The sequence below is a fragment of the Diospyros lotus genome, chromosome 5 (genome assembly GCF_014633365.1).
Source record: "Diospyros lotus cultivar Yz01 chromosome 5, ASM1463336v1, whole genome shotgun sequence".
NCBI lineage: Eukaryota > Viridiplantae > Streptophyta > Magnoliopsida > Ericales > Ebenaceae > Diospyros > Diospyros lotus.
Genome location: NC_068342.1, coordinates 16,007,962 through 16,022,973, shown reverse-complemented (window position 1 = coordinate 16,022,973; position 15,012 = coordinate 16,007,962). Strand labels below are relative to the sequence as shown.

The 15,012-nt window shown below is 35.5% G+C and overlaps 1 protein-coding gene across 1 annotated transcript in view; it reads left to right on the top strand.

Annotated features, from left to right (window-relative positions):
• The window catches only part of LOC127801199 (mediator of RNA polymerase II transcription subunit 12), a 113,302-nt gene that overhangs the window by 19,500 nt on the left and 78,790 nt on the right, over positions 1 to 15,012 (top strand).

The window sequence follows — 15,012 nt, the reverse complement described above, 5'->3', positions numbered from 1 at the left end:
GGTGCATTTTTGAGAAGCTTTATTGGATGTATCATTGATGATCAAGATTTCCCAGATTGATTGTTTCTTCTTTTATGTATCCTTGAAGCATCTAACATTTCCAATCTGCACATATGATTTAGAACTGTGTTTACCGTTACACAAGGATATCATTTTCCTTTCTATACTTGATGAAATTTTCTTGGCATTTACCATACTTGTAGCCTTCACAAAAATGTTAATTTGCAGCTAAAAAGTGATATAACTTACATCTAAATGTTAATACATGCAGGCAACACATTTTTTTTTTGGTCTTTTATGTGTTCAACATATGAAGCTGCTCTCTGTTTTGTGATGGTCTAGAATAATAAGTCAGGAAGATTTGTTGTGTTTTAACAGTTTATTTATTTATATTTATTTTCATTTCAATTGCTTGAATTGTCTTTTACTTCTCTATATGTGAGTGAGTGAGTAATTTGTTTTTCTTAAGATCTACTTTTTCCTCCCAAGTATCAATTTCATGGGTCTAAGCACATTAACTAATATTAGACAAAGCCTGCACCATTGTGGGTTTTGAATACATATTCTCATATTATTCAATGGTTGATAAAATTTACATTTTGGATAAAATATTTAACATCCTTGTGCTAATTTGACTTTATATATATTTATATATATGTGTGTGTGTGTTGTTGAAGTAGATATAGAATATAATTAAATTATATAATTTGAGATATGTATACATAATAATTCAAATTTGACTTGTGATATTAATGATACGTGCTAAGTTAGAATATATTAACCTATTCTAGGTCAAGTTTATCTTGGATTTGTTTATATTTATGACAGATGATTTGAGTTTATATTTATGACAGATGATTTGAGATTATCAAAGCATCACTTGTGTGTGATATGTATATAGATAAAATAGCAAATAAATATAAAATTTATACACATACAGCAAACTACAAAGTTATATAAGGAAGGAATCATAAGTATAGATTTGACCTACAATTTTACATGGAAAGAGGTCTCCAGGTCGTCCACCATGGGCTTCTCCAGAAATTCATGATAGCTCTGCAAATTGGGAGTCCTATTCCCTGCTCCTCTTCCACAACTGTTGTTCTCTCTGTATAAGCTTCTTTCTGCAGCAAAGAATGATGGCTGTTTATGTTCTCATTGATCTAAAAACTCCCAGAAAATATTGGTATCAGAAAGAAAAATATGTAGATATCCAAGTCCTAAGGCTAACAGAATTCTAATGGCATTTTCCGGGAAAATTTTGCAAGGATATCATTTTGCAAGAGATATTATTGGTAAGCTCCATTTCTAACATTAGGTATGAATTTCAGCCCTATCCTTATCTCTCCTTTGTAGGTGTCGTCTTCAAGCACTACATTGTAGCGTGTTGGTCTTATTTCCAGAAAATCCTTGTCATTTGCTTCTGTGATCATCCCCTGGACATATAGTCTGCATTGCAGAAAGATGATATATTAAAAATAACAAAACAACAATGATAACATAGTTTTCCCAGAATAATTTGGAGAATGCAATAGGATTTCGAACCACCCCCCCAATTGTAGAGAACATTTTTTTAATTTTCTAACTCCAATGGATCGACTAACAACTCTAATTAGAGAACACAAAACTTAATTTTCTAATTTTTTGACTTATTACAATAAATTGGAAAACATGAAAAAGATATTTTCAAATATTCAGGAAATGAATGCTATTAAATTTTGAAATATAAATTATTAGGACTGTTTAGTTGTAAAATTAGGAAATATTCTCTACAACTAAACATACCCTGGATATTTAGATCCACTATTTGCATTATTTTATCAAATGCTTTAACATGGCTCTAAAAGCTTAATAGTCACAATGTTCACATCATCTCAGAAAATCTCATTATGTCGACGGCTGCAAGCTTAAACAGGGGAAATTTACCATACACCTTCTAAGTGGTGGTTATTTGACTCAGATGCCTCCCTAGTTTTAAAATTGACCTAGCTAGTCCATAAATTTTTCAAAAGTTAGCCACGACATCTCTTTCAATACTAACGACATTAAGTTCCACTCGCTTAACTTTGAGTCTTTGGCCTAGCATCTCCTGAAATTTTATTTTCATTAAATCAGTCTTTGAACTTAATTTTATTTCCGAAAAGGCCAAGACTGATTTGACAAAGAATAGAAGTTTAGGGAAAATTTAAATCAAAGACCCAAAGTTTAGGAGGTATATGGTCAATTTACGTAATGTTGTTAGTAATGGAAGGGGTATTGTGACTAATTTTGAAAAAAAAAAGTTGGGACTAATTAGGTCAATTTTAAAGTTAGTAATGGAAGGGGTATTGTGACTAATTTTGAAAAAAAAAGTTGGGACTAATTAGGTCAATTTTAAAGTTCACGAGATGTTTCAGCCAAATAGTCAAAATTCAAAAGATGTATAGGATCCTCCATTGATTCTATACATTCTACTTTATTTTTTTTACCAATTTTATCTCAAAACTTTTTCCAAATAATTAGGATCCTTCATCGATTATCAACAATACTACTTAAACTAAAATTAAGTTTAACTATTAGGTTAAATTTAATACAAAATAAAAAATAAAATTAAAAAATAAAAAACACCAACCGATTAGTTAGCTATAAAAACCACCATCCCAAAATAGTTATTGGTTTGTTTATTTTTAATTTAAATTAATTAGTAGAGATTAAAGATAATTTTAACCTAAATTTAATAATCAACATCATTTATAATTTAGAGTATCGTACGTGGTCATTTCAAAATAGTTTAGAATTGATTTTACGAAAAATAAAATATAAGAGGTGTTGGGGTTAAAAATCTGAAATAGAGAAGGCATATAGTCAATTACTTAATCTCATTAGGAATTTGACTACTTTTAGAAAATATTTAACAAAAATTAAAATTTAAAAAGAGTTTTAAGGCCAAAAGCACAAGAGAATGATTTTTGGGCTTGAAATTCTACGGAGCGAAGGGTGTGAATTCCAAGTTCAAATTTTGGCTTGCTCAAACATAAAATATATGAGATATATGTAATCAATTTATATTATACTCACTACATCCCAAGTCAATAGAAGCCTAGAAAAGAGTAATCAATAACTGTGATCTAAAGACACAAATCAAGTGAATAGATTACAATAAATTGAGATTCGCACCAGTAGATCGTGGGTTTAATTTATTATCATGTGCAGTGAGATAAAAGCCTCCACCTTCGATTTATTTCCTTTACTGAAATCGAGGACAAGAGCGGCGGAGGACCGTGCAAAGACTATAATACCCGAAAAACTTTCATGTAAGAAATATGAAGTTTCAAAGGAATTTGGTATCAGAATAGCTCGAGAAAATGTCCGAATCGACTAGAAGGCACGCCCGGGGGCTCATATACCTAAGGAAATAGGCATATACCTATTAAGAATATCAAGAAATGATTTTTAGCATCGAGAAAAATTGGATCTTGAATGATTTTTGGTACAGCAAAAATACAGCTATGATTTTGGCTGAAAAATTGAATTATCGCATAAGACTTTTGAGAGGTCAATGGAACTCCAAGAAAGTTCATATTTAGTATGTAGAACAACCCTTCAGTGGTTTCAAGAAGAAACAAAATAATTTATGACCAAAATGAAGATTCGAGCATAAGTGCAATTTCTCTAATTTGCCCGAGAGAGGTCGAAATGACATTTTTTTCGAAATCTTAGAAAATGAAATGAAGAGTTCAAAGCTTGAGGAATTCAATGGAAATTATAGAAAGTTCAGGGGCTTCATAAAAAGGCCAAAATGTAAAGAAGTCAAAATGAATGGGCAAAAGTATAATTTCTAAAATTTGGAAGCTGCCATGGAAGACCAAGCTTCTTGCCACCCTTTCCATCACCGAATTTGGTGGCGGAAGACCCATGAAAGTGGCAAGGGATGTCGGGGCAAGGCCCCAGAATTGATCTTGGTTGACAATCGGCCTTGGCTTGGTCGAAAATGACCAAATTTTCAACCGAAACCAACTAGAATTTACCCTATGTAAATCAGATTTTGGGCAAATTTCAGTGCGTCTTGGACCGATCTGGGGCACGGGAAAGCCTTAGTGGCCTTGGGTGAGGCAAGATCTGTCGTTTTGTGGCTCAATTTGGTGTATAAAAGGATAACCGAAGTGGCTGAATTTTTCTTAAACTTGAAGCTCAAAATCGAGCTCGTTAGAGAAAGAATTGAGCAACAAGGATAAGGGGATTTTGTTGCCCATGTCCAGAGCTTCATTTTTGAAAAAAATTGAGCCATTTTGGTTAAGAAATGAGGGAGATCCGAAACCTTGTCAGAAAAATGAGTTTCGCAAGAAAACGAGCTTGAGTAGTCGAAAAATGGCTCGGTTTGAGGGGTTTTAAGCTATTATTCGGTAGAGGTCGAAAAAAGGAAATTGGAGGTCGGACGGAGGAGAAATCACAAAAAAATCAGAGGCAGCGCAGCAGTCCAGCGAACTGACCAAGGAAGAAGACCAGCGCGTGTGATACACACGTCAGCAGCAGGTGCGCGTGGAGGCACGCGGCAGTAGCTTCTGGAGGCGCGTGCGGGCGCGTGAAAGCTTGAAAATTCTTAATTTTTTTTCCAAATTCCTCTAAATTCAAGATCTTGAGGTGTGTGCAATTAGTTTTGAAGTTGGACCTTTTTGAGTTCTTGATTTTTCATCGACTAGACTCGGGAAGCCCGAGGGACGGTGGGTCAAATTTCGGGGATAAGGTGACCCCAAGATTAGAAAAATGATTTCGGCTATGAAGGTAGTGAAATTGATGAGCTAGCGAGCTCATGGGTATATAGCCTATGCTCGAATAGAAAATGGAGAATTACCAAAACTCAACGAGGTGCGAGTAGTGCAAGAGTACGAGGATGTGTTTCCAGAAGACCTACCGAGATTACCTACACCTCAGGAGATCGAGTTCTCGATCGAGCTAGTACCAGTAACCCAATTGATATCAATTCCACCATATTGGATGGCTTCAGCATAAATGAAAGAATTGAAGAGTCAGGTTCAGGAATTAAACGACAAAGGGTTTATCCAACCAAGCACGTCACCTGTGGTGCGCTAGTGTTATTTGTAAAGAAGAAAGATGGTAGTATAAGGATGCGCATCGACTACCATCAATTAAACAAGTCCACAATCAAGGATAAGTATCCACTCCCGAGGATTGATGAGTTGTTTGATCAGCTATAGGGAGCAAAGGTGTTCTCAAAAATTGATTTGAGATCTGGATACTATCAATTGAGAATCAAGCTGGATGATGTCTCGAAGGCAACATTTCGAACAAGGTACGGCCATTTTGAGTATTTGGTGATGCCATTTGGACTAACGAACGCTCTAGCAGCATTTATGGACCTTATGAATAGAGTGTTCAGACCCTACCTAGATCAATTTGTAATCGTGTTTATAGATAATATATTAGTGTATTCCTCGAACGAGAATGAACATGAGAGGCACTTGAGAGGAGTGCTAGAAACTCTCAGGAAACATCAACTATATGCCAAGTTCTTGAAATGCGAGTTTTGGCTGTCTCAAATTGCGTTCTTAGGTCATGTGATATCAACTGAGGGAATCTCGGTAGATCCAACTAAGATTGAGGTTGTTCAAGGATGGAAGCAACCAACATATGTAACCAAGATAAGAAGCTTCTTGGGATTGGCAGGCTATTATCGAAGATTTGTAGAGGGATTTTCGAAGATAGCCGTGCCTATGACAAAGCTCATACGGAAGGAAGTCAAGTTCGAATGGACTGTCAAGTGTGAGGAAAGCTTCCTAGAGCTTAAAGATAGGCTAACCTCGGCACCTGTTCTAGCAATGCCTAGTGGGCCAGGTGGATACGTTGTATACACGGATGCCTCGAATATAGGCTTGACTTGCGTATTAATGCAAAATGGTCGAGTGATCGTGTATGGGTCACGACAGTTAAAGAGGCACGAGGTAAACTACCCGACTCATGATCTGGAGTTGGCCGCCATGATACATTAAAACTATGGAGGCATTACCTGTATGGTGAAACCTTTGAGGTGTTCATACACCACAAAAGCCTAAAATATGTCTTCTCGCAAAAGGAGTTGAACCTTAGGCAGCGTCAAGGGATGGAGTTTCTCAAGGACTACAACTACACCATTCAATATCACTCGGGGTGTGCCAATGTGGTGGCTAACGCTTTGAGTAGAAATGTGCTTATTTCTATAGCTGGGATGATGGCCCATGAGTAGCAAATGATGGAGGCTTTTAGCCAACTAACAGTAAGTGTAGTGCCGAAAGAATCATCCGTCCTTATTGTTAGCATGGTAGTTTAGCTGGATTTGGTGAATGAAATACGAGAGGCATACGTGGATAACAAGCTAATGTCTCTATGGGTAGATAAGCATGGCCAACCCAAGAAGCCCGAGTTTGAAATGCATTATGGTATACTCAAATTTCGGGGAAGGATAAACGTGCCAAACCAAAAGAGCTTGAGGTAAAATATTTTGAATGAGGCCCACAAGACTCGATATATAGTGCACCCGGGAGCCACAAGGATGCATAGAGACCTTCGGGAAATCTACTGTTTGTCGGGAGTTAAGGCAAGTGTACCGAGAAATGTAGCTCAGTGTGACACATGTCAAAGAGTAAAGATCAAGCACCAAAAACCAGTAGGACTCATGAAACCGTTGGACATCCCGAAATGGAAATGGGAGCATATCACGATGGATTTTGTGACGGAATTTCCCAGAAATCAAAAAGGCAACGATGCAATTTGGGTCATTGTTGACCGACTGACGAAGTCAGCACACTTTTTGCCATCACGAATGGATAAACCAGTTCGAAAGTTTGCGAAGCAATATATTGGAGAAATAATCAGACTCCATGGCACACCAGTGATCATAGTCTCGGATCGGGATCTAAGGTTTACCTCAAGGTTTTGGCGAAGCCTACAAGAATGCATGGGAACTCAACTGAACCTTAGTACAACTTATTACCTGTAAACTGATGGGCAGTCTGAAAGAACCATTCAGACACTTGAGGACATGTTAAGGTCATATGCCTTAGACTTCGAGGGTAATTGGGAAGAACGCCTACTGATTAGTGGTTAATTTTGTAAAAATTTTGTTATAATTATACCCTTCTTTTGATCTTAAAAATGGTTTAAATTAGATATTAATATATATTTTATGGTTATATGCAAGTTTAAATTGAAAAATGAATGAAATAAAATTTTAAAGTAAAATTTAATAATAATAATAATAATATATAAAATTATATATAATACATATACATCATTATATGCATGCATGTAATATATATATAATATAATCTAATATATATATATGTGTGCCATGTGTAATACATATATATAATATATAATTTATTAATAACATTAAATTATTTTTTTTTTTTAGGCATGAAGAATTCAAGCCCATGAAGATTTAAAGTCCATGAAGACATCAAATCCATGAAGAAATCAAGCCCATGAAAAATTCAAATCCATGAAGAATTCAAGCCCATGAAGAATTAAGGCCCAATTTGAGCAACCCATGGAAGATATTATTTGGAGAAGGCCCAAGGATTATTTTTAATCCTAATAAAGATTAAAAAACCAATTTATAGAAATCTATTTTTATTTTTTATGTGAGAGCTTTATTAGGTATGTTTTTTAGCTAAAATCCATTTAACTATTAGGTGGATATTATAGCTAAAATCCATTTAACTTTATGAGTGCTTTATTAGGTATGTATTTTAGCTAAAATCCATTTAATATTAGGTGTGTATTATAGCTAAAATCCATTTAACTTTAAGTGTGTGAGTGCCCATTAGATATAATTATGTCTAATTGAATAATTGAAATTGTGTGGTTTGTATTGCATCTTGTGGCCTATAAATAGCTCACTTGATTGCATTTGTAAGTGTGATTATTATTCTTGAATCAAAGTTTAGTTATTTCCTTAGAATTCTCTCTTTGAGAATTGCTTTTGTTCTCTCTCATTTTCTTTAGTATTTTCTCTTGTGATCTTACTACCTTCATTTCTTTCTTCTTTTAAATTCTTATGTCATTTATTATTACTTTATTATTCACCGCCTAAATGGACGGTTAGTTTATGCCTTTAAATTCTTGCAATTTTAATTCTTGTCATTTAATTGTTCACCGCCTAAATGGACGGTTAGTTTCTTGCCTTTAAATTCTTGCAATTTTAATTCTTGTATTTTAATTATCTACCGCCTAAATGGCCGGTTAGTTTCTTCTATTTTAATTCCTGTCATTTAAATTCTGTTATTTAAATTATGTCATTTAAATTGTTGTCAATTAATTTAATAGAGATGAGTAGCTAAATCTAATCTTGGGTTAAGGCAAGGACAGTGTCTAACGCCAATGATTCCCAAAGAAAGCTACGCTTTAAATGAGTAACATTGGTTTAAACTTCAATATGAGTGTGTTTTGATTATTGAAAAATCACTAGGTTTGGATTGGAGCGTAAGCCTAAGAGCTTTCATGTCATGCATGAGAGTTACTAGAACTGGAAACGCTATCATACCCAAACCCGGATGATTAATTTAGTTGTTTTGTGTATTAATTGTAATTGAATTTATGGTAGTTTCTTAAATTAGAATCCCGCATATCATGTATGGGGATTGCTTAAACTAGAGCTATCATTATCTTTAATTGCATTTAATAACAAATCCTCATATCTGAAATTAAATTAATGTTGCTAATCTTTTATGCTAATATTTGGGAATCAACGGGTTGGCACTGAAATTGTCTTAACTCAAGTACTTTCCAATTTCAGATTCTCACGTTTAGTATTTATTTCAACTTCTGTCTTGCTTTATTTTCTAGTATTTGTTATCTAAAAAAATCATAAAAAATCATGTTATCAATCCATCTAAATGCGTGTGCGTGTGTGTGACATTCTTTTTTTTCTTTTGCCATAAATAAATCTCTCAGTGGACGACCTGGACTTATCCAGAAAGTATAAATTTAAATTTGAACTACAACTGCACTCGTACACTGACGAGTATAAACCTCTCGCCTAAATAAATAAATAAAATATAAAATTTTTATTGTGTTTTATTTTGTGTTTTAATTGCAGGGTGAGAGTGCAGTCACCTACCGTTGGTACAATTTTCTTACAATAATAGCTACCACAGTAGCATCGAAATAGCGCCATATGAGGCTCTATATGGTAGGAAATGTCACTCACCTATCTGTTGGACTGAGGTAAGAAAAAGGTAAATATTAGGGCCTGAGCTGGTACAGCAAACAACGAAAAAGATCCGGCAAATTCAAGAAAGAATCCGAACTGCTCAAAGTGGACAAAAGTCTTATGCGGACAAAAGAGGATGAGATTTGGAATTTAAAGTGGGAGACCATGTGTATCTAAAGGTATCACCTCAGCATATGACGACACGAGGAAAGAAGAAATGAAAGTTAAGACCCCGATTTATAAGACCCTATCCAGTAATAGGCAAGTTGGACCATTGGCTTATCGTTTAGAACTTCCTTCCATCCTGTCCAACATCCACGATGTTTTCCATGTGTCTCAACTCCGAAGGCATATACCAGACCCAACTCAGGAAATTTGAGTGGAAGTGATCGAGCTAAGAGACAATCTAACGTATCCAGAGTCGCATGAACGGATCTTAGACCGTCGCGACCAAATCCTGAGGAGCAAAGTCATTCATTTAGTGAAAATTCAATGGAGAAATCACACCGAGGAAAAAGCCACGTGGGAGCTAGAAGATACGATTAGGGAAAAATATCCCTAGTTGTTCGAGGAAATAGAATAGAATAGCATATTTTCGTGATTTTATAAGAGATGTTATCAAGAATCTTGTGAAATAATGAAATAATTTTGAAAAGGATGAATTATTCTTGATGTATGTGACTATAGATAAGGAGCTACAACGAAAAGTTACGAGAAAGACATGGCATGCCAGTTGGTATTGCTCGTAAAATGGTATGAATTTGGATGATTAGAAAGATAATCTATGACTAATGTATTGAGTTGGTAATTTGGTTAGTCAAAAGAAAATTTCGAGGATGAAATTCCCTAAAAGGGTAAAGAATGTAATACCCGAAAAACTTTGAGTAAGAAATATGAAATTTCAAAGGAAATCGGTATCAGAATAGCCTGAGAAAATGTCTGAATCGACCATAGGGAACGCCCGGGGGCTCATATACCTAAGGAAATAGGCATATACCTATTAAAAATATCAAGAAATGATTTTTAGTATCGAGGGAAATTGGATCAGGAATGATTTTCGGTATAGCAAAAATACAGCTATGATTCTAGCTGAAAAACTGAATTATCGCATGAGACTTTCGAGAGGTCAACGGAACCCCACGAAAGTTCATATTTAGTATGTAGAACAATCCTTCAGTAGTTTCAAGAAGAAATAAAAAGGATTAAGGACCAAAATGAAGATTCAGGTCTAAGTGCAATTTCTCGAATTTGACTGAGAGAGGTCGAAATGACATTTTTTTTTCAGAATTTTAAAAGATGAAATGAAGAGTTCAAAGCTTGAGGGACTCAATGGAAGTTATAGAAAGTTTAGGGGCTTCATGGAAAGGCCAAAATGTAAAGAAGTCAAAATAAATGGGCAAAAGTGCAATTTTAAAAACTTGGAAGCTGTCATGGCAGACCAAGCTTCTGGCCACCCTTCCTATCACCGAATTTGGTGGCAGACGACCCAAGAAAGTGACAATGGACGTCGGGGTAAGGCACCAGAATTGATCTTGGCCGACAATTGACCTTAGCTTGATTGAAAATGGCCAAATTTTCGACCGAAAGCAACTAGAATTTACCCTTTGTAAATTAGCTTTTGGGCAACTTTCAGTGCGTCTTGGACTGATCTAGGGCACTGGAAAGCCTTAGTAGCCTTGGGTGAAGCAAGATCCATCGTTTTGTGACTCGATTTGGTGTATAAAAGGAGAACTGAAGTGGTCAAATTTTTCTTATACTTGAAGCTCAAAATCGGGCTCGTTAGAGGAAGAATTGAGCAACAAGGATAAGGGGATTTTGTTGCCCATGTCCAGAGCTTCATTTCTAGAAAATTTGAGCCATTTTAGTTGAGATATGAGGGAGATCCGAAGCCTCGTTGGAAAAATGAGCTTATTTGGAAATCGAGCTTGAGCAGTTAGAAAATGACTCGATTTGAGGGGTTTTAAGCTATTATTTGGTGGAGGTCGAAAAGAGGAAGCCGTAGGTTCCAACGGGGGCAAAACTGAGGTTAGACGGAAGAGAAATTGCAAAAAAACCAGAGACAGTGCGGCGAACTGCCTAAGGAAGAAGACCGGCGCTTGTGATACACGCGCCAGCAGCAGGTGCGTGTGGAGGCGCATGGCAGCAGCTTCCAGAGGCGCGAGCGAGCGCGTGAAGGCTTGAAAAATCTTGAAAAACAATTCTAAATTCCTCTAAATTCAAGATCTTGAGGTGCGTGCAATTAGTTTTGAAGTTGGACCTTTCTGGGTTCTCGATTTTGCATCGACCAGCCTTGTTTAGCGTGAAAATGTAGCATCCGGGTAAGTTCAGTAATTTTCTCATGAAGTTCATAGGCTATTATGATTTTTTGTGAAGAAATTTTTGTAGAAAATAGTTTGGTAAATATTTATTTGGAGTTTTTAGAGAGAAAAATATGAGAAAATAAAGAAATTGTGAGAAAAATCATATTTTTTATGTTTAAATGATGATTAGGGTGCTTTGAGGCCTAGGGTTAGTGTTGGTGCGACTTTTGAGGTAGGCATGAAAATCAAGGTCGAGTACGCAAATTGAGGCAATGCGCGTTTTTCGAGGTATTTTGGATTTTTTCAAATGTGGGTGGTCTTTTCCCAAACGATATACATGTTATGTCTATATTGAGCATGACAGCCACGAAAGTGGCTAATTATATGTATTACATGAGCATCTTGTCATAATTATGCATGTATTGTTGCACCAATGTATTACGATATTTGCAGACACGATATTATTGGCATATAGATGTTCTTGCATGGGATTGGGATGTTGTCTTAATAGTGCAGCTGTAATTCCCTAAGGGCAAATGATGGAACAACGTTAGGATTATCCTGAAAGTAGGTCGGGATTCTGCTTAGGATTCCGTGTAGGGCTGATGGGCCAGGGAAGTTACATTGGGACATGTACTCATTTACATTACTGCATCATACATTCATATAACTGTCATTTTAACCCTCACTTAGAAGATTCTTCTTCTAATGTTGGACGTATTTATCTGGAATATTCCACATTCCAGGCGAGTCAAGCAGCCAGAAGGACAAGGGTGTGGTTGAAGCTTGATCGTGATAGAAGTTATTGTGGGGCCTATGCAGGGCTAAGTTCCAGTTATTTCATTTAATTATGTTATGTGATTTTAAATACTCATTGTAATGATGTGATGGGCAGACGATATCTACGAAATCACGTGTGTTATGGTTTTTTTTACATTTCGATCTTATTTCACCGGTAATTATGAATTTCATTTTCTTAGTATTAATTTTGGGAATTGTTATTATTATGCGAATGTGTTGAGAATTTTTAGTTTAATTCATGTATGAAAAAAAAATCCTAGCATATGATATAATGCCCTCGAAAGGCTAGGGTGTTACAAAGACAGTAATCCCAAAAGTAACAAAAAACTATGTGTTGAAAAGTATTTTTATGGATCTTTAAAGTGGTTGGTTAAAATTAAGAAAGAAAATTCACTAACAACAATCAATCTTTTTTTATTGTGAACCAAAAACAAGAATTTAGAATATGCGACACTTTTTAATTATATACCAATAATAATCACTGAAAACTATTGGTTCTTACTTAATACAGACAAAAATATTATTTATCTAAAATATAATGATACTTAATGTATACTATTATATTTCAACAACTATATATATACTATTCCAAATAGATAAGATCTTCACTTAAATAGTGATTGACGCTCATTTTGATTTTAAAACTTAATAGCAAAGTTGTGTATTGATTGAATTGATGAGATGATCCAAGCAGTCGACCAACATACATTTTCACCGCTTATTTGCAGTTATTTCAAGAAAAGAAAATAGGAAGAAAAAGAAATAAATAAAGTAATTGTCATTTCCCACAAACCTAATCTAATATGAAATTCTATTATCCCTGCTTAATAAGCATCCTGTTTTCCCCTTCCATTCCATACCCTCACAAAAGGTAAACTAGTCAGTGGTTAAACTCTCTATGCCATCCAAAAAAGAGGAAGGGAGAGGAGTGGGCATTGTTGGTGGGAGGGTGTGCAACTATTGTAAGAGAAAATATGGAACCGCCCTTAATATTTTCTTCTTTAGTAGTGGAAAATCTTTGTTCTTGATGGACCCACAGACCCAAAACCACGTCTCTAAGTGTCAACTATCTATTCTCCCATTTATATGCCCCATTTTACCTTCCAGCCTCTTTTTCTTCACCTTCACTTTTACCTTCACCTTGAATCCCCTCTCTCTCTCGCGCGCGCGCGCTTTCTCTCTCTCTCTCTCTCTCTATGTTCCTTCATCTTTCCCCCACTTTAATGGCTGCCCCACACCAAACTCCCCTATTTTATTTTACGGGCCTGTGTTTTAGCTAACTGGGTCTCTCCCTTTTTGGTCGGTGAAGAAACTCATAAAGCCAAAAAAGCAAAAAAAAAAAAAAAAAGAGTTTCAACTTTGACAATATATTTTTCCTGCCCTTCTAGGGCGTGTGCTAGAAAGCCTGCAATGCTTAGAATGCAAGCTTTCTTTATTTGGAGTATTTCTGGGTTTTGCATAATAGCTTGGTAAAGTTCTTCAATTTTGACAAAATATTTTTTTCTCTTTCTAGTCCTGTGGTGATATTGATAGAATTTACAAATTTCTAAATTGGGTGTTTCACAAAGCCTTGCATCTCCGCGCATTCCATCTTTCACTCGGTGGTTCAACCATTTGGGGCCTATTTCTTTTTGATTGTTGAAAACACCCAAACCCCCCCCCCCTAAAAAAAAAAAAATTGAAGAAGAAGCAGAATTCACAATTCTGGCTATCTTCACGATTAGAGAGCTACAGGTCGTTATTCGAGGAAGATTGAAGCAAATTGGAGTGTGATTAGGAAGTGTTTCAGGGGTTTTGAACTGGAATTGAAGTGGGAGATTTCTTGACCTTTTGATTGTTTGGAGTGTAGTAAAATCTATGAAAGTGAAATGGAAAATGAGAAGTTTTGGGTTGAACCAATGGTTATGGGAAGTGTGTCAAATGGCCTCTAAGGTAATATTGGATGTCTTCTAAGATTTTGATCACATCCTTCAATCACATTGATTGCTGATTAATTCTTATTACTGGAGTTTGATTGGTGTAAAATTGACTATGGGCCAATCCAAATCTTGCAAGTTCTGGTCCAATTACTTTTTTTAATAATCGATCTTTTTGCCTAGGGGAAGATCAGAATACCATTACTGACAATTCCCATTTTTGTGAAGAATGCAACGTGTTGGTTAAGCTTTATGGGTGAGCAAATTCCTTGCCAACTTGGGAAGAAGCCTTATCCCCTGTGATTGACTCAGTTGGAAAGCTTGTTCATTTCAAATTGGAATATATTTATCTTCTTTGAGATAATATCTTGCCGCATTCTTCTTCTCAATGGCCAGTTGGTTTGAGGACTCTGGTTTCCAAGTATTTTATATTGCCCTAGTTTTTTGTTTGTCAATTTTTATCCAGGCTTATTATTTCACAGAGAAAGAAAAAGAAGCTCCATGCTTCTACATAACCATATCCTTGTTTTGTTTTCCACTTTTCTCATTTTACTTTTAATTTTGATTTAGAATTTGGAATACAGTGAATCCATGATGTATACAAGTCAAAATAGTTCACACCCACCACTTAGCAATTGGATCCTAAATGAAGAGGGAACGGTATTAAAAACTTAAATTAGTATGAGTGCACATTGTATAAAAAACAATAGGTTGAGAAAAAGAAAAAAACAGGTTGATTTGCTTGAACAATGCTTAAAATTATGCTCTATGAAGGCATAACTTGTGTTTTCTTAAGATGCTGATCAAT